Source organism: Erinaceus europaeus, chromosome 3 (assembly GCF_950295315.1).
Source record: "Erinaceus europaeus chromosome 3, mEriEur2.1, whole genome shotgun sequence".
In the NCBI taxonomy this organism is placed as follows: domain Eukaryota; kingdom Metazoa; phylum Chordata; class Mammalia; order Eulipotyphla; family Erinaceidae; genus Erinaceus; species Erinaceus europaeus.
Window position 1 is genome coordinate 160726529 of NC_080164.1, and position 18837 is coordinate 160745365.

Consider the following 18837-nt stretch of genomic DNA (forward strand, 5'->3'; position numbering starts at 1 on the left):
TTAGGGGAGGAGATGGGATACAGAGGTCTGGTGGTGGGAATTGTGTAGAATTGTACCACTCGTATCCTATGTTTTTTTTGTCAGTGTTTCCTTTTTGTAAACAAAAATTTAAAAAACAAATAGACAACAACAACAAAGAAAACAGTGTTGTAAAAGTAGCAGAGACATTAAGACCACTCAGGTTAATACCAACTTCTCTATAAACCCCCCAACTCACCATTCAGTCATACTTGTTTAGTAAACAAGTATGACTGAATGGTGTTGTTGTTGTCTATTTGTTTTTTAAATTTTACTTTCTCTTCATACTTTTACTGAAAATAAATGTAGGGATTGAACAGTCAGGATAACCTCAAAACATTAGAAATGAACCTATCACCTGAAAATTCTCACAAGAATCTATCTAAAGAAAACAAACGGGAGTCGGGCTGTAGCGCAGTGGGTTAAGCGCAGGTGGCGCAAAGCACAAGGACCAGGATAAGGATCCCGGTTCGAACCCTGGCTCCCCACCTGCAGGGGAGTCGCTTCACAGGTGGTGAAGCAGGTCTGCAGGTGTCTATCTTTCTCTCCTCCTCTCTGTCTTCCCCTCCTCTCTCCATTTCTCTCTGTCCTATCCAACAACGACAACAACAATAATAACTACAACAATAAAACAACAAGGGCAACAAAAGGGAATAAATAAATAAAATAAATTTAAAAATTTTTTTAAAGTTTTTTTTAAAAAAGAAGCCTATGTTAAAAAAAAAAGAAAACAAATATGTTTATATGAAGAGAACTATGTATACCTATGTTCATAGCAGCACCATTTGTAACAGTCCAAACACAGAAGCAACTCACATGTTTAATGGAAGATGAATGATTAAGATTAAGAATGCTGTGATTCATATGTACAATGTGAGACTATTCATCTATGAAAGTCATATCATGGTCTATGTCTCATTTCAGATGAAACCTGGAGGAATCATGTTACATGATATCAGTCAGAACAAGGATGCGTATCACTGATATGTGTGACTTAAGAAACTAGGAGAGAAAAGCAAAACACAACATTTTGGACTAAACATGATCTTCTGCAGGAAGACCAAGGATATGGGGTGGAGGGAGGTCTTAGGAGGTGTGGTTTTGGGAAAGGGTTAAGAAAGTATCATGGACACAATACACAATGCAAATGGTGGGAAAAAAATTGAGTTAGTAGTGGAGTGGTGTACTGACACTTATTATCTAAAAATGAGAAATCATACCCATGTGATAATTGACTTTTAAATTATAACTTCCTTACTAAAGCAATAAAAAATGAAACCAGCATTTTACCTCTTTTATCATATATTTGTTTTCTATATTTTTCTATAATGGACAAAGCTCTGCTTTAGTTCCTCCACATATTTGATAATATTAATAGTTGTAAGTTTTATAGTATGTCTCACAAAGCAATTACATGGGCTAAATTCAGCAGAAATATTTTGAATGTTTGTCATTTGTGTGAATTTAAATATATGAATCAAGATAGCTTCAGCTTTGGAACTTTCAATGAATATTGTCTAAGAAAACATGATTTGCTATTTAATATATTAAAGAAATCACATCTTTGAATTCTGAGAGTATAATTATACATGGGCTTTATTTAGTTACTTATTTATTTTTTATATCCTGAGTTCTCCATTTACAGATTAAGCCAAACTTGAATACTGAAGGCTAGATATAAGGAACTTGAGCACAGGCATACTTTAATGTCCAAAATGTATGCCTGTATCTTCCAGCATCATCTTCCAACAGCAACATTCAAAGATCATTCAAGGACACAGACCAATTTTACCTGTTTAGGAAGAAATATTTGAAAATATTCAAACACTAGCAATAGCAGTTAGACTTGCAGAATTTTATTTCATTAATAACTTGCCTCAGAGAAAAATCTAAACACTGGAAATAAGTATACTAGGGAAATAAAATTATCATATGCAAATTAAGTAATGCAGCTTTCACCATTTATATAACTCTCAGATTAATACAGAGCAGCAGAAGCTGAATGAACATTTGTTTAATTCACAACCAAATTAGAATGTGTAGAGTCAATGTGATTTAAAAAACAATCACACTAAATTATCATTTATTGGTTTGAAAACAAATGGTGGCTTTTAGAAAGTTCTATATTTCATGTCCACTTGGTCGATTCCAAATTATATTCCTCCATGAGGATAATTTCTGGAACCATCCATTCCACCCCGGTTCCATGGCTGCCAGTTCTTAGCAACATCGCCCCGCCAGATATTCGTCGGGATGCGGCATGATATAAGTTCATTTGCCACGTCTACGCTCGACCGGACCTGCCAATATACGCAGATATCTTCGCCCACCCTGTCCAACGCTTGACGACTCGTCACCCAATCTGGTCCCCTACGCCTACACTGAACTTCTCTGTTCCAGTCTTTTGGAAACAGAGCTGGCAGTCAGCTGAGGTAAAGAACAAACACCTCATCACAGAACCCTGCAAGCGTCAACCAGGCTTTGACCTAGCACGTTCTGATTGGGCCCTCCTCAATCGCTATCGAACAGGCCATGGCCAGTGCACCGCTATGTTCCATCGCTGGGGAGCCAGAGATGACCTGAACTGCCCCTGCGGCTACAGACAGACTATGACCCACATAGTCAACGACTGCCACCTCTCCAGATTCAAAGGAGGTCTCGAAACTTTACATCAGGCTCAACCTGACGCTGTTGACTGGCTACGGAAGAAGGGCAAACGCTAGAAGAAGAAGACTTAAAAAATGAAAATATCTAGGTTCTCTCTCTCTCTCTCTAGGGTATAATTTGTCTATGCATTTATACTTCTCTTTTGTATCCCTGCATTGCTTCAACAAATGCTTCTTTACTTGAAAAATGAACATATCTAGTTAACTTACTTAAGCTCAATAAATGCATGTATTGTCAGTGTTTAAATTACTTACAGAATCAGAACTATGTTGTGAATGGAAAGATGGAAGAAAAGTTATTACGATTTTTATCAGTAGTTTCAAGACATAAGGCATTTAAATGTGTTCTAGTAGAGTGGATTATTGATCATAGATATGATTTAGATTTTGTAAAAATGAGGGAAAACACCATGGGAATAAATTATTTTTAGTTACTTATTTGGAAGGTCTATATCCAATTGCTAACTACAAAGCATGTTCCTCATACCATAGGGCAAACTCAGGTGGAGAAACTCAACCTGACTCATTGCTGATGGGTCTTGCTGTGTGTGTTGCCTCTATCATGTTCAACCACAAGTCACAGTAAAACCTTGACTGGCCTAGTGTAAATTACTAGTCACAAAGGGGCTAAGAATTCAGAAAAGATGACAGACAGAACTACCAGAAAATTACATACTATATTTTCAATTTATGGATTACTATTTGGTGCAGCAAACTTAAGAAACAAGTATATATATAGCTATAGTTATTCAAAGATTGTTATTATTCCAAAGTTGATTTAAGAAGCCAAAAATTCAGAGTAAAAATGTAATTCAATAACATTCTGTCCACTACATCAAATATCAACTGTGGAAATTGTCATGGAATGGGTTTAAGAGTTTTACACATTAATTGACACAAATAAGTCTGAATGTTATATTTCATAAACTCCAACCAATGTCCTTTCATTGATAATTTATTTTGACAAAGATCTTTATTAATGGCACAACTGGTTGAGCACACATGTCATAATTTACAAGGACCCTGGTTCAAGCCCCAGGTCTATACCCGTAGGGGAAAACTTCACAAGTGTTGAAGTAGTACTGCAGGTGTCTCTCTTTCTCTCTCCTTCTCTATCTCCCATTTCCTCTCAATTTTCTGGCTATCACTATCCAATAAATAAATAAATTTAATAAAACAAATAATCTTCATTAGTCCACTATTTCATTTGTAAATCCATTAAATAGCTTTATTTTAGAACAGAGATGTTTCAGAACTAGAAGAAGATAACATATTCTTTAATTCAATGTAATTAAACTGGTATTTGCAGAAATTTTACATGAAAGTTAATAGGCAAAATGCTGAGAGTGAGGAAAAAACCTTGATCACCCTAGTTTCTGCTTTCAAAAATTTTACAACCTTGTTTGGCCTGGAGGAAAAACGTAGTCTTGTTAGCCTGTGACTCCAAACATTAAAATAAGCAGTTAATATGCAGTAAAATTAAATTATTTTTCATAAAATTAATTATTCAGCAAATGTTTTGAGACCTATTTCTGCATTCATATTTTAATAGTATTAGAAATTTTACAAAGAGGTACAGTAGAATTGAAAAATAAAGAACATTTGAGTTAGAACTAAATTAAAATCAGTTCCTGTGACTAAATGATACCTTATGTAGGACATGATTTAGTTTTTTTTTAGTCTTTACATTTTAATTTATAATATGTGAATAAATATCATTCCTTCAGTATGACTATAAAGGTAGGATTTTTAGATGTCTCGCACACTATTAAAAGTAATTTGACACTTGCAGTATGGTAAAGGTTTTCTAGTATTATGCTTGCTTGTGTAGTAACATATACATTTTAAGATTATAGCATGATGGTGTAAAAGGACCTAAGTTGGGAATTAGAGTGTTTTGCAGACACCTATCACTGGATAAGAGAAATTGTATCCAAGTGTCACCAATTGTACTGTAATATATTAGCCCCCATAAAAATATAAAAGAAATAAGACTTAGACATGTAGGTAGAATTAAATAGAGAAAGGGATTAAAGATAGAAGGTGAATTAAGCATTACTTGCAAATTCTGTTCAAAACATACCAGTGATTGTTCATCATTTGCATGTTTGAGAGAATTAGGAATAAACAACAACTAAATAGTTTAGTTTGAGAAAGGAAAGATCACTTTTCTAAAAGGATTTTTAATGATTTCTTTTTAAAAAACTTTTTAAAAATACTTATTTATTTATTCCCTTTTGTTGCCCTTGTTTTTTATTGTTGTAGTTATTGATGTCATCGGTGTTGGATAGGACAGAGAGAAATGAAGAAAGGAGGGGAAGACAGAGAAGGGGAGAGAAAGATAGACACCTGCATACCTGCTTCATAGCTTGTGAAGTGACTCCCCTGCAGGTCAGGAACTGGGGGCTCAAACCGGGATCTTTATGCCAGTCCTTGTGCTTTGTGCCACATGCACTTAACCCACCGTGCTGCTGCCATACTCCCTCCTTTTAAAAAAATATTTATTTATTGACTTCCTTTTTTTTTCCCTTGTTGTTTTTTTATTATTGTAGTTATTATGATTTCACACTACTTAAAAATAAAGTACAATTCCTTAGAAGTACAATTGTAAGAGTAAAAAATGACTTCAGAAGTAATGTAATGCAAATATCTTGTGTTACAGCTAAAGAAACTTAAGTCATTTGGATTAATTGCTACACTCAACAGTGAATGAAATGAAAATTTGAAAGTTCTGTTACTCTCTACCAAGACTTTTTATAAGCCAGATAACCACCTTGTTTGGAAAACAAACCAAACAGCAACAAATAAAATAAAATAAAATAAAAATAAAATAAAATAAAATAAAATAATTAAATAGCATTCATACATACAGATGCACAAGACAAATAAGAAAACAAAAGGCGAACTATTTTTATTAAGAAGCTTAAAACAGAGCTAGCAGGTAAAAATATAATTGCAAACTCCATATTTCTCTATCTTTACGCTTGCTAAACAGAATTTCCACAAAACTCACCCTAATTGTTTCATAGTCAAGACTAGTTAGTAATTACAGATAGTAATATGTCTATAGATACAGAAAATAGTATATAACTATCTATCATTATATTTAGATAGACACAGTGAAAGAGCTTCTTTTCATAAAGTGAGGGCCAGGCTCAAACCTGGGTCATGCACACAGCATGACAGCTCAGTATCCAAGTGAGCTATTTCACCCAGATTATATTTTAATTGACTCTTTAATTTAATTGACCCCTTAATTCCAGAAAACACATTAACTTACTAAAACTGATATGTAATAAATGTTGACAGTCCTCATATTATACACATAATGTATATAGGAATAGTACCCTATCCTCAGTTCTTTCAAATAAATATGTTCTTAAAATGCTCAGATATTAAAAGTCGTGGTTGCGGTTACATAGGATCAAGGATTATATAATGAACCATTTCTATTTCTACAACTATTTAATTTTTATAGCAACAGCTCAATGGAACACCATGAAACTGTGTTATTAACTAGGTAATATCTGAATTTTTCTCAGATCTGAATCACTTTGAAAACATTTTACTTTTCTTTTTTTAAAAAAGTCATAAAAGTTTTGACTTTCCTCTAATCACCTAGTAGTTCCTTGATACTTAAGGGGAATTCATTTCAGGATGATCTTTGAGCATGGTAAAATGGGTCCTCTACATAAAGAGAAAGATAAGTATGAGATAATTTCACATATAGACAAAAGTTGAGAAATGAGAACGGGAAGGGAAACACAAAGGAGAATTTGGTCTGGGTTTGGTGTATTGAGCCAAAGTTAAGGATTCTGGGGGGTGGAGGGTTTTCAGGGGTTGAGAACGCTTTTCAGAAAAGTAAGAAATTTCATACATGTACCAATAACTGTATTTTAAACCATTAACCCTGCCAAAATAATATGTGTTCTATTGGATGATATTTCTGTTTCTCCAAAAATAAAACAAAAATTAAACACACCAAAAGGATTCTCTGGAGAACTGATAGCAGTGGCAAACATTTGACTGAGTGTACAAAAGTAAATTGGATCTCTGATTTTTCAGTAAAATTGAGAATATAAATAAAGTACTGAAAGACTTGATGAAGCATCTCTACTTGGATTTTTTTTTTCATATTATAGACCAAAAAAATTGAAGTGTCTCTGTCAAGGACTGCAAATTCCTAAGAGAAGGAAATACATATTCTGATGTAGGGCTTTATAAGTCTAGAAAAGCATGAGTACATGAGATGACATTAAACCTAGAAGACAAACAGTAGGAAAAGTTTTAATACTATTTATATCACCATTTCTATATCAATGCAGAAATACTTGTCAGCAGTTCCTTATTAATAATTTTTTTCTTCATGCAAGTGTGTTGATTATTTTTACTGTAAAAATAAATAGCAAATATGTTATAAAGAGAGTCTGGAGATAACTTTTCCCAGTAGAGAACACCCTTTTATTTATTCTTTTTTAAAAATTTCTTTAGGGGGAATTAAAGTTTTACAGTCTACAGTAAACACAATAGTTCGTACATGCATGACATTTCCCAGTTTTCTACTCAACAATATAACCCCCACTAGGTTCTCTGCTGTTGTGTTCCAGGACCTGAATACTACCTACCCTCCTACCCTACCTCAGAGTCTTTTACTTTGGTGAAAGACACCAACTTCAGTCCAAGTTCTGCTTAGAGCACATATTTTTTTTAATACCCTAAGATTAAGGCTCGAACTCCAGCACTGCATGTAAGTGGCATGAGGGATAGATACGGTGATGTCTCTCTCTCTCTCTCTCTCTCTCTCTCTCTCTCTCTCTCTCTTTCTCTCTCCTCCCTTTTTTATACTTCTCATTCTGTGTATATATATATATATATATATATATATATATATATATATATATATATAACATTAAAAAAGAGCCTACTGGGCATGGTGGCACAAAGTTCCAGAGTATAAACAAGTAAATAAATAAAGAAATGTGGTATGATTTGCATAACCCTAAATTTATATATTTTTATTTTTATTTAACTTTGAATTAAGACAAAGAAAAATTGAGAGGACAGGGGGAGATACATAAGGATAAAGGCAGAAATATCTGCAGCACAGCTGCACTGCTCATTACATTTCCCCTCTACTGGGGGAGACAGGGGGCTTGAAATTGGCTCCTTGTTCATGGTAATGTGCATGCTCGTCCAAGTGTGCTGACATCCAGTCTCTTTTTAAGTTTATACATACAATTCCAAGTTAAAAACTTTTCCACAGTATGTACAGTTTAATTATCTTTAACTTGATGAATAGATTGTTACATAGAATCTACAAATGCTCAATCTCAATTTTTTATTATCTTTATATATTTATTGGATAGAGACAATCAGAAATTGGGAGGGAAGGGAGGGATAAAGAAGGTGAGAAACGGAGAGACACCTGCAGCACTGCTCATTTTGTTTTTAATATGTTTGTTTATTTATTTTTTTATATGAGAGAGTGAGAAAGACACAGACAGGCAGATAGAAAGAAGAGAGGTGGGAGTCTGTCAGTAGCTCAGTGGTTAAGCCCGTGGTGCAAAGCACACGGACCAGCAGAAGGATCCCAGTTCGAGTCCCTGGCTCCCCACCTGTAAGGGAATCGCTTCACAGGTGGTGAAGCAGATCTGCAGGTGTCTATCTTTCTCTACTCCTCTGTCCTCCCCTCCTCTCTCCATTTCTCTCTGTCCTATGCAACAACAACAACATCAATAGCAACAATAATAACTACAACAATAAAACAAGGGCAACAAAAGGGAATAAACAAATAAATAAATATTAAAAGATAAAAAAAAAGAAAGAAGAGTGGCCAGAGCACTGTTCAGCTCTGGTAAACAGTGTACTGAAGTTGGAAGTTGAGACCTCTAGTGTACATATTTGCTTCACTACTGTTGAAGTATACTTCTGACTATCTCCAATTTTCAAATAACAAATGATTTATTCCATTTGTTTGCTTTAGTTTTAATTTCACCCCTTCCTTTATTGGTGAACTGATAAACTCTAGTACCTCGCTTAGTGAGTAATTGAGAAAATCATGGAGGACAACCAAAGTTAAAGAAATTACTATAATCTTAAAATTACATAGATCAGTAGAAATGAAGATACTTGGGGGTTGGACGATAGTGCTGTGGGTTAAGTACATTGTGGGTTGTGGTGCAAAGTACAAGGACCTGCTAAGGATCCTGGTTGAAAGCCCTGGTTCCCCACCTGCAGGGGAGTCGCTTCACAGGTAGTGAAGCAGGTCTGCAGGTGTCTTTCTCTCCCTCTCTCTGTTTGACCCTCCTCTCTCCATTTCTCTGTCCTATCTAACAATGATGACATCAATAACAATAATATAAAACAACAAGGGCACAAAAAGGGGAAATAAATATAAAAAAATTTGAAAATAAATTTATATTAAAGAAAAAGAAGTGAAGGTACTTGAACTGTCACCAATCAGAAACCCTTCAAAATGACCACAAGTTTTTGAGAAATTTGCAAGAAGTCAACAAGGAAAGGAAAACAAACAAAAAAGCTGAAGTCACTTAACACTAGGGATCCTGTGTGATTCAACTCAAACTCATTACTCTAATGTTTATATACAAGTGCATTGAATTATCATTTTAATGATTACTTTTGCCTTTTAATGTAATAGTAATGTCTTAATAAACTTTTATGTTAGATGATTTAATTTTTTATTAACTTTATTTATTGGATAGAATAAATAAATACAGAAATCAAGAGGGAAGAGTGTGATAGAAGGGAGAGAGACAGAGAGACACCTGCAGCCCTGCTTCACCACTCACAAAGCTTTCCCCCTGCAGGTGGGGACCAGGGGCTCGAACCTGGGTCCTTGCACATTGTAATACACGCGCTTAACCAGTTGCGCCACCACCTGGCACCCACGATTTAATTTTTAACTGAAGGTTTAAATTAATTTAAAAATATTTAATTTTATTATATTTATATATTATTTACATTTTTATATCTTACATTAGTCTTTTAGCTAAAAAATTATCTAATATTTTTTCTTTAAAATATAGAATATATGGGGACCAGGCAATAGCATAGCAGGTTAAGCACACATGGCGCAAAACACAGGACCTGCATAAGGATCCAGGTTCGAGCCTTTGGGTCATCACCTGCAGGATGGTAGCTTCACAAGTGGGGAAGTAAATCTGCAGGTATCTATCTTTCTCTCCCCCTTCTGTTTCCATTTCCCTCCCTGTCTGTTGCCCCCTCACCTCTCCATTTTTCTCTGTCCTATCCAACAATAACAACAGCAATACTAACAACAACAAAAACAACAACAACAACAGCAACAAAATGAAAAAAAAAAAAAAAAGACAGTGGCTTCACAGCGCAAGCACCGAGCCCCAGTGATAAACCTGGAGACATATATATATATATTATGTATTAAATTAAATTTTATATCAAATGTAGTCAAAAAGTGAGATATTATTCAAAGTTACTGAGTAGAGAGGCTGAATTCAATTTCACTTAAAAAATGGCAGGGGTGGGGGTGGGGGTGGATGGGTGGGATGGGAAACATTGGGGAGGGGAGGGGATATGGGATTGGGTGGTGGGAATTGTGTGGAGTTGTAATCCCCCATCCTATGATTTTGTTAATGTCTCCTTTCTTAAATAAATAATAATAATAATAACAACAACAATAATAATTTTAAAAAGTATGAGGGATAGTTAAGCTGGAATTGTGTAAGGTCACAGACCATGTCTGATTGCTAGTTGAACTGAGCAAAAAGAGAGCTGCTTTCTGTTTTTTTTGACAGAAGGGTACTTTTAGAATTAGCTATCAATTTGCAAATTAGGTTTCAAATATGCCAGAGAGACTGAGAGCTGGGCCACTATCTCTATTGATAATGCCATTTCAAAGGGATGGTTCTTCACCCTTGAGAAAACCAGTCCTAGGCTTTAAAACTTGCAAGAGGCTTTTTAAAAAGTTTTGATCCAAAGGGGGCAAAGAAAGCATTTACAGTGTAGGTTTTCTAGAGTAAATGGTCTAAGAAAAGGACCTCTGTGACAGGAAGAAAGCAGTGTAAATTTTTGTCAAGCTGAGGAGGACACTGGGGCTATTTTAGTCATGTTTCCCCCAACAGAGATTTTTTTTTTTTTTTGCTCCTAAAAATGCTGAGGGACTGAATATACAAAGAGATAAAGGATAGGCCTTTCATAATAGTAGGACACTGAACTACAAACTCTGCATCAATCATATCAGGATTTGTTTGATAAGTTTTCTAATTTTTGCCCATTCTTCTAACTTAGAACCAACAAGAGAAACCCAAACGTACTCCTCTAACAAATGTCATAAAATGTATGTTTCCTAAGCCTGCTCTAGCTTCCCAAAGCCGGTAATTTCCAATCAGAACAGATTTTAAGCTTTTCCTTATATTCCTATTGTGTTTTTATGCTTATAATGTTTGATCCCTAACATGCTGTTACCTTTATACAGACAGTTTCACTTTACAAGTCAATGGCATACAATTATAATTTTATTGGGTGAGGGTCTCCCTATTTCAGTAATGCCACCATATAATTTAATTAACAATAAAAGGTGGGGTGGAGGGAAAGATATTCATCACCTACCATGGAGGAAATTTCAGAGGACAGGCTAGCTTACAGGTATCTGTAGAACTTCTTCACAAACTATGAGCATGATGGGAGAGGAGGGTTTTTTCTCTTAAGAGTCCATAGCATTTACTCCCTGGATAAGGCTCCAGGACCACAGGACATCTAAATCTGGTTCAATTTTATGCCTAATTTTACAGCGTATGTCAGGACCACCTGTTAATTTTAGTTTAGGGGGATCCTTTGACTTTTATCTGTTCTTGTCTTTTAGATGTAAGCTTATTTTGATAACTTAAGTGCATCATTGGGGTGCCACCCCACCTCAGTGGACCTCACCATTTTATCTACTAGGATCATTATAAGGTCAATACAAATAACATTTCCATTCCCCGAGGATTAATACACTATTTTTCAGTACACTCCTCTCCATACACAGTTGATGGTGGCTGACTTTGTTGCTATAGCAAACTTTAAAATAAATAGGTTTTGCTTGGATTTCATTTATGTCCACTGCATAATAAAATAAACATTTTGAGTTTGGGGTGATTAATAATATCAGCATAATCTATTAAAGGGATGGGTGACTCCTTGCAAAGACTTCTGTGTTAGCAACAAAATTTACTGGAGAAAGACCATTGTAAGAAGTAAATAAACTAGCTTAGCATACAGTCTGAATCAACTGCTTATTTTTTGTCCTTAGACAATTCAAGATGTTGGAGCTTCTACTCATTACTATTTTTGGAGTTATAATGTACCTTTGGAGTGGTTTGAATATTAGTCAAATAATGCAAGCATTTTTTTTTTTCCCTCTGAGTAGGGTCTCCCATGTTTTGAAGGATTGGCTTTGCTTTGGGCTAGAAAGATCAAAGCTTTCCTCAAAAGTATCTAAAAATATTTTGGTTAAAAATTCCTTATTTTTATCTGTAGTTGTTGTGTCCTGAAGATATATAAAAGCAGGAACCATCAAGTGGAGAAGAGGTTGGGTAAGGGGAGGGTGGAGGAATGCACTGAGGGAGGAGGCCAAAGGGAGGGGGAAAAAAGCCCTCAGGCAAGCCTTTGTCACACAATCCAAACAAAGAAGATACAAATGAAGAATCCTGAGCCTCACCAAAGCCTCCAGATTGTTACTAAATTGCCAGTGCAGTTTAGTGTTGTTGTTATTGATGTGGTTGTTATTGGATAGGACAGAGAGAAATGGAGAGAGGAGGGGAAGACAGAGGTGGGAGAGAAAGACAGACACCTGCAGACCTGCTTCACCTCCTGTGAAGCGACTTCCTGCAGGTGGGGAGCTGAGGGCTCAAACCGGGATCCTTATGTTGGTCCCCTTCGCCTTGCGCCATGTGCTCTTAACGCCCTGCCCTAACACCCACAGTTTCATTATTTAATATGTAGTACAAAATAGGATACTTCCCCAGCCCCAGAGCAGCACTTTAATGAGTCCACCATTCTTATAATTAGAAGACCCAAAATAGATGCTTTTATGAGATGTTCTTAACAAGATAGCTTTCCCGAGGTGAGCTTACTGCGGGCATACTTGCTGAGCCCCTAGTGTGGTTATAAAGAACTTGTTCTCTGTCTTCTCACTGTGTTTTTATTTTTTTATTGGAATATTAATGGTATATAGTCGACATATACAATAGTTTGCACATGCATAACACTTTCCAGTTTTCCGCACAGCAATTCAACTCCCACTGGGTCCTCCTCTGCCATCATGTTCCAGGACCTGAACCCCACCCTCATCCCAGAGTCTACTTTAGTGCAATACACCAGCTCCAGTCCAACTTCTGTTCAGTGTTTTCCATTCTTATTTCATTTGTCAACTTCTGCCTATGAGTGAGGTCATCCCATATCCATCCTTGTGTTTCTTACTTATCTCACTTAACATGATCCCTTCAAGTTCCATCCAAGATGGGGTGAAGAAGGTAAAACCACCAATTTTAATAGCTGAGTAGTTTTCCATTGTGTATATAAACCACAACTTGCTCAGCCACTATCTGTTGTTGGACACCTGGCTTACTTACAGGTTTTGGTTATTACAAAATGTGCTGCTATGAACATAGGTATACATGCATCTTCTTGGATGGGTATGTTTGGTTCCTTGGTATATGCCCCCAGGAGAGAAATTGCAGGGTCATAGGGTAGGTCCACTTCTAGCTTCCTGAGAGGCTGTTGTATTTTACTGTCAGCTCTAAATCATTAATCCCCAATAAAGAGATTTAAAAAATCCATTTAAAAAATGCTAGTCAAGTAAAAAATTATTAAAAAGTTTTTGTACTATGTGCTATGTACTATGTGCTCTTAGATATGTCACTACCCAGTCCCAGATGACCAACTTTTTTTTTTTTAATTTATAAAAAAGAAACATTGACAAAACCATAGGATAAGAGGGGTAAAACTCCACAAAATTCACACCACCAGAACTCCGTATCCCATCCCCTCCCCTGATAGCTTTCCTATTCTTTAACCCTCTGGGAGTATGGACCCAAGGGATGACCAAATTTTTGGTGAGCTCTCATTATGTACTGTGTACAGAAATTGAATTATTTTCATTGTATTTCTCAATCTCATTATCAAAGCCATTTTCCTGATATATACATAGTAACTGTATTATTTCATGCACTTATGAGGCCCTTATTTGCTACTATAATTAAGGTAGTGAAATTTTATAATACTAAGAAAGAATCAAATTCTTCTACTAGAATTAAATCCATACAGTAATGACTAACAAACTAAGTCTATATTATCATTGATACACTAGCAGAAGAATAAAAAAAGAAGAAAAACCTTATAAATACAATAAAATACAATTGCCAAATTAAAAACATTGGGACATTACTTGAATTTGGAAGAATAGATAAGTATAGTATAATGAAACAAAATTCCAAAAATAGAATGTGAAAAACTTCATTTGTATTCTTGAAAAAGGAAGAAAAAGACAAATCCTTAAAGATTAAAATTATTTTTCAATACATTCTTTCAATATATGTAAATAAATGTAAAAATGCAGATGGAGATACAAATGTTTAATATGTTAAGGACACTAGTTTTCTGAATACTTAAGTATAGTTACATTTTCCTATATATACCTTTATGTCTAACATTAAAAATTTGTACAGTTTGATTTTAAAAATAAGAAACAAGCAAAGAATTACGAAAATATGTCTCAAATAAGGAAATATGTGATAAACTTGAGGGAAGAAGTATTGCATACTCATCAAATAGTGACAAAGAGTATTTTGACAGCATATTTAAAAATACTGTCAAATCTTGAGTAAAAATCGGAATCATATGGCATCAAAGCGAAATGGCTGCCTATGCTTCAACAGTTGGAACTCAGGGAGAGACTTATTGACTATAAAGAAAAGACAGAAACGAAGCAAGAAAATTACAGCCAAAACTATAGTTTAAGAAATTGCTGTGGGAGTCGGGCTGTAGCGCAGCGGGTTAAGCGCAGGTGGCGCAAAGCACAAGGACCAGCATAAGGATCCCGGTTCGAACCCCGGCTCCCCACCTGCAGGGGAGTCGCTTCACAGGCGGTGAAGCAGGTCTGCAGGTGTCTGTCTTTCTCTCCCCCTCTCTGTCTTCCCCTTCTCTCTCCATTTCTCTCTGTCCTATCCAACAACGACGACAACAACAATAATAACTACAACAATAAAACAAGGGCAACAAAAGGGAATAAATAAAATAAAAAATAAAATAAAATAAAAAGAAATTGCTGTATCGGGGGCCAGGTTGTGGCACACCTGGTTGAACGAGCAAGCGCACATATTACAATCGCAAGGACCCAGGTTCAAGTGACGGGTTCCCACCTGCAGGGGGAGCTTTGCGAGTGAAGCAGGGCTTCAGGTGTCTGTCTCCCTCTCTATCACCCCCTTCCCTCTTGATTTCTGGCAGTCCCTATCCAACAAATAATGATAATAAAATTTTTTTAAAAAGAAAAGAAATTTCTGTATTTGAAAAGACGTATTTGGTTGTTTGCTAGTCATTATTTTTAGATTTGGACTTTGCAACTGAGTGTTTACATTTTTAGATTTGGATTTATGTAGGTTAAGAAGTCATTAGAACCATATCAATCTAATGGTCTCTTTAATCTACTTAACAGTACACTGAGATTATTGTTAGTCTGTCACCTTTCTGAAGGTCAAATGTTCAGTAAGATGGTTTTGAAGGTGTAGATCATAAACTGAAAAGTAATGAGTGAAGTGTTATATATTTGAAATATAGCAATCTACACAATATATATGCACACATGCCTGCACATACATGGTTCTGTGCATACACTGATATCTATAGCTCTATCTAGATCTAATATATATATATATATATATATATATATATATATATATATATATATATATATATATATCTTACAATTCAGTAATTCCACTACTGGAAATTTATTCCAGAGATAATATTCAAAATGCAATAGAGACACATAAAGATGAAATCATCAGTGTACACGTTTATTCCTTACAGCTTTTCTCATGGTAACTAATGCCTCTAAGCAATTTGTATGCCTTTCAGTAGATGTTTGTCAGATAAATTTTAGCATATCTTTAAAACATTACATACAGGGACCAAGAGATAAGTCACTTGGCAACGAATCAGTCATTAGCTTTGCCATAACTACTGTTAGGTTTGAACCCCTGGTTTATATACTACATGGGAGTTCTACAGCACTGAGGGTAGCTTTCTTTGATAGGTGACTAGAGGACTCTGAAATACAATTGAATCAGAGCCCAGAGAGAGAAGAGGAAAAATGGAAAGACACTCAGAAGTAATATATATGTTAAAAAGCAAGTTGCCTGAAAATGGATATCCTAACCTATGGACATCTCATCTTTGACAAAGATGCCCAGACTATTAAATGAGGAAAGGGGAGTCTCTTCAACAAATGGCACTGGAAAAAATGGGTTGAAATGTGAAGAACAATGAAAATGAACCACTATACTTCACCAAACTCAAAAGTAAATTCCAAGTGGATCAAATGCTTAGAGGAAAATATTGGCAGAACTCTTTTCCATCTAAATTTTAGAGGTGTCTTCAATGATATGAATCCAATTATGAAGAAGACTAAAATAATAATAAACCAATGGGACTACATCAAATTTAAAAGCTTCTGCACAGCAAAAGAAACCACTACGCAAACCAAGAGAACTCCCATAGAGTGGGAGAAGATATTTACATGCCATCTATCAGACAAGAGGCTAATAACCAAAACATATAAAGAGCTCACCAAACTTAGCAATAAGAAAACAAATGACTCCATACTAAAGTGGGGAGAAAATATGAACAGAATATTCACTAAAGAAGAGATCCAAAAGGCCGACAAACACATGAAAAATACACCAAGTCACTAATTGTTAGAGAAATGCAAATAAAGACAACAGTGAGATATCACTTCACTCCTGGGAGAATTTCATATATCAGAAAAGGTAGCAGCAACAAATGCTGGACAGGTTGTGGGAATAATTGAACCCTCCTCCACTGCTGGTGGAAATGTCAGTTGGTCCATGCATAACATTTATGTTTTCCAAATAAGAATTTAACCGTCTTAACTGTATTTTTTTTAGTAGAGAAAACTGACTAGCCTTCCCAGAAAAACACACTGAAGCAGAACAAGCAAACAATAATGAAAACCGTTATTGTCCTCTTATACTCTGATTTATCTACACTCTAATTAGTAACAAGTTACATCAAACTGTGACTGGCTATTCTTAATCTGCTAGGTACTTTCCAGCATGCATTGTAACTCATAAGAGAATCAAATATTGCTTGCTATTCAGCATTTCTTCTTTTTCTTCATCTTTTCTTTCTTATTTATTTATTTATTTTTACAAGATAAAGATCAGAGTATCAATCCGTGCTGACATATCGTGTGCCTAAAGACTGTACCTAAGACTTCATGAATTCAAATTCTGTGTTCCACTTCTGAGCTATCTCCAGACCCCCTAAGCAGTAGTCTTATTAAATTTGGAAAGGAGATATTTGTCTTTCTCCACCCATATACACACAATGAAGACCTGTACCTGTATAATTTCACTGAACCTGATCCCCCCCCCCTTTTTTTTTTCTTCCCATCAACTTCAGGCAGAGAGTCATAATGAATGAGAAAGAAACCCAAGAGAAAGGAAAGGAATGCATGGCATCACGCCATTATTCAGGAAGCTTCCCCTCTGTCTCATGCATGTTGTTTTTATGTGGTTGTGGGTGCTTGAAACTAAGTCCTCATGCATGGCAAAATCTGCACTGTACTGGATAAGCTACATTCCAGCCCTTGAAGTAGATATTTTCAATGTGTTATCTGGTTACAATTATTAACCTGTTTAGTATGTGTTTTCATCATAATGAATTGAAAGCTTTCTTATCTTTTTTTTTTTCTTTTTCTTTTGCCTCCAGGATTATCGCTGGGGCTCGGTGCCTGCACTACAAATCCACTGCTCCTGGAGGCTATTTTTCCATTTTTGTTGCCCTTGTGGTCGCCCTTGTTGTTGTTGTCATTTTTTAAATTATTGTTATTGCTGTTGTTGTTGACGGATAGGACAGAGAGAAATCGAGAGAAGAGGGAAAGGCAGAGAGGGGGAGAGAAAGATAGACAACTGCAGACCTGCTTCACCACTTGTCAAGGTGTGGAGCCGGGGGCTCAAATTGGGTCCTTGCGCCAGTCCTTGCGCTTCACGTCATGTGTTCTTAACCTGCTGAGTTACCGTCTGGCCCCCTGAAACCTTTATTTTCAATAAACTTAAAATAGAATTAGAATATTCAGGAAGCAAAATTAAAATGAAAGCATATCTAAGATTTTATTGTTTTTTTATTGTCATATTCCAAATTGTTTTTCTGGAAGATGCATATCCATACATTGTAGTATAAAACCAGCATTGGAATAGTGACTTCTACTGAAAATACCTCTGCCACATTATGACCTTAGTTCATTTGGCACCTCTGAAGTTGATCATTTTTACTTTATTCTCTCTTTCCATCATAATAGCTTCATTGGAGAGGGAGCTATTATGAAACATTGACTAGTTACATGGACAGGTCATTCCACAGGAACTTGGCATAATTCTGGAATCGCTTACATCAAAATTAAATTTAAATAATATATTGCACATATATGTCAAGTATTCTGAAAACATGTTATGTAGGAAAAATGTAGTAATTTGAGTTTTGTTAGGGATTTAGTAACTTCCATGATTTTCCCTTTATTTAAAATTTTCCCAGTGTGTTCAGAATATTATATTAAATATTTTGAAAATAAAAAAAAATCAATTGCATGCTGTTTCTGTGTGTGTGTGTGTGTGTGTATGGATGTTTATTTACATTTTGGTATACCTCATCATTTTGAATTGAAATCTGGACATGATGCCTTCAGCACCATTTATTTCCTGTTTTTTGTTTTGTTTTATTTTGTTTGTTTGTTTTCTGTTGAATCTCTTAGGGTCTGAGAATTGCTAGACATATTAGCTATAATTCTCGGTAATTAACAGGACTCTTTTTTTTTTTTAATTTTTTATTTAAGAAAGGATTAATGAACAAAACCATAAGGTATGTTTCCCGTATGCAT

General features: G+C 35.4%; 1 long non-coding RNA gene across 1 annotated transcript in view; it reads right to left on the reverse strand.

The window, feature by feature from the left end:
* Nucleotides 1–1668: 1668 nt before the first annotated feature.
* The window catches only part of LOC132537719 (uncharacterized), a 43906-nt gene continuing 26737 nt past the window's right edge, over nt 1669–18837 (reverse strand). The window contains exon 3 of the long non-coding RNA XR_009549176.1: nt 1669–1810. This is a non-coding gene — a long non-coding RNA (uncharacterized LOC132537719). The remainder of the gene's footprint in view (nt 1811–18837) is intronic.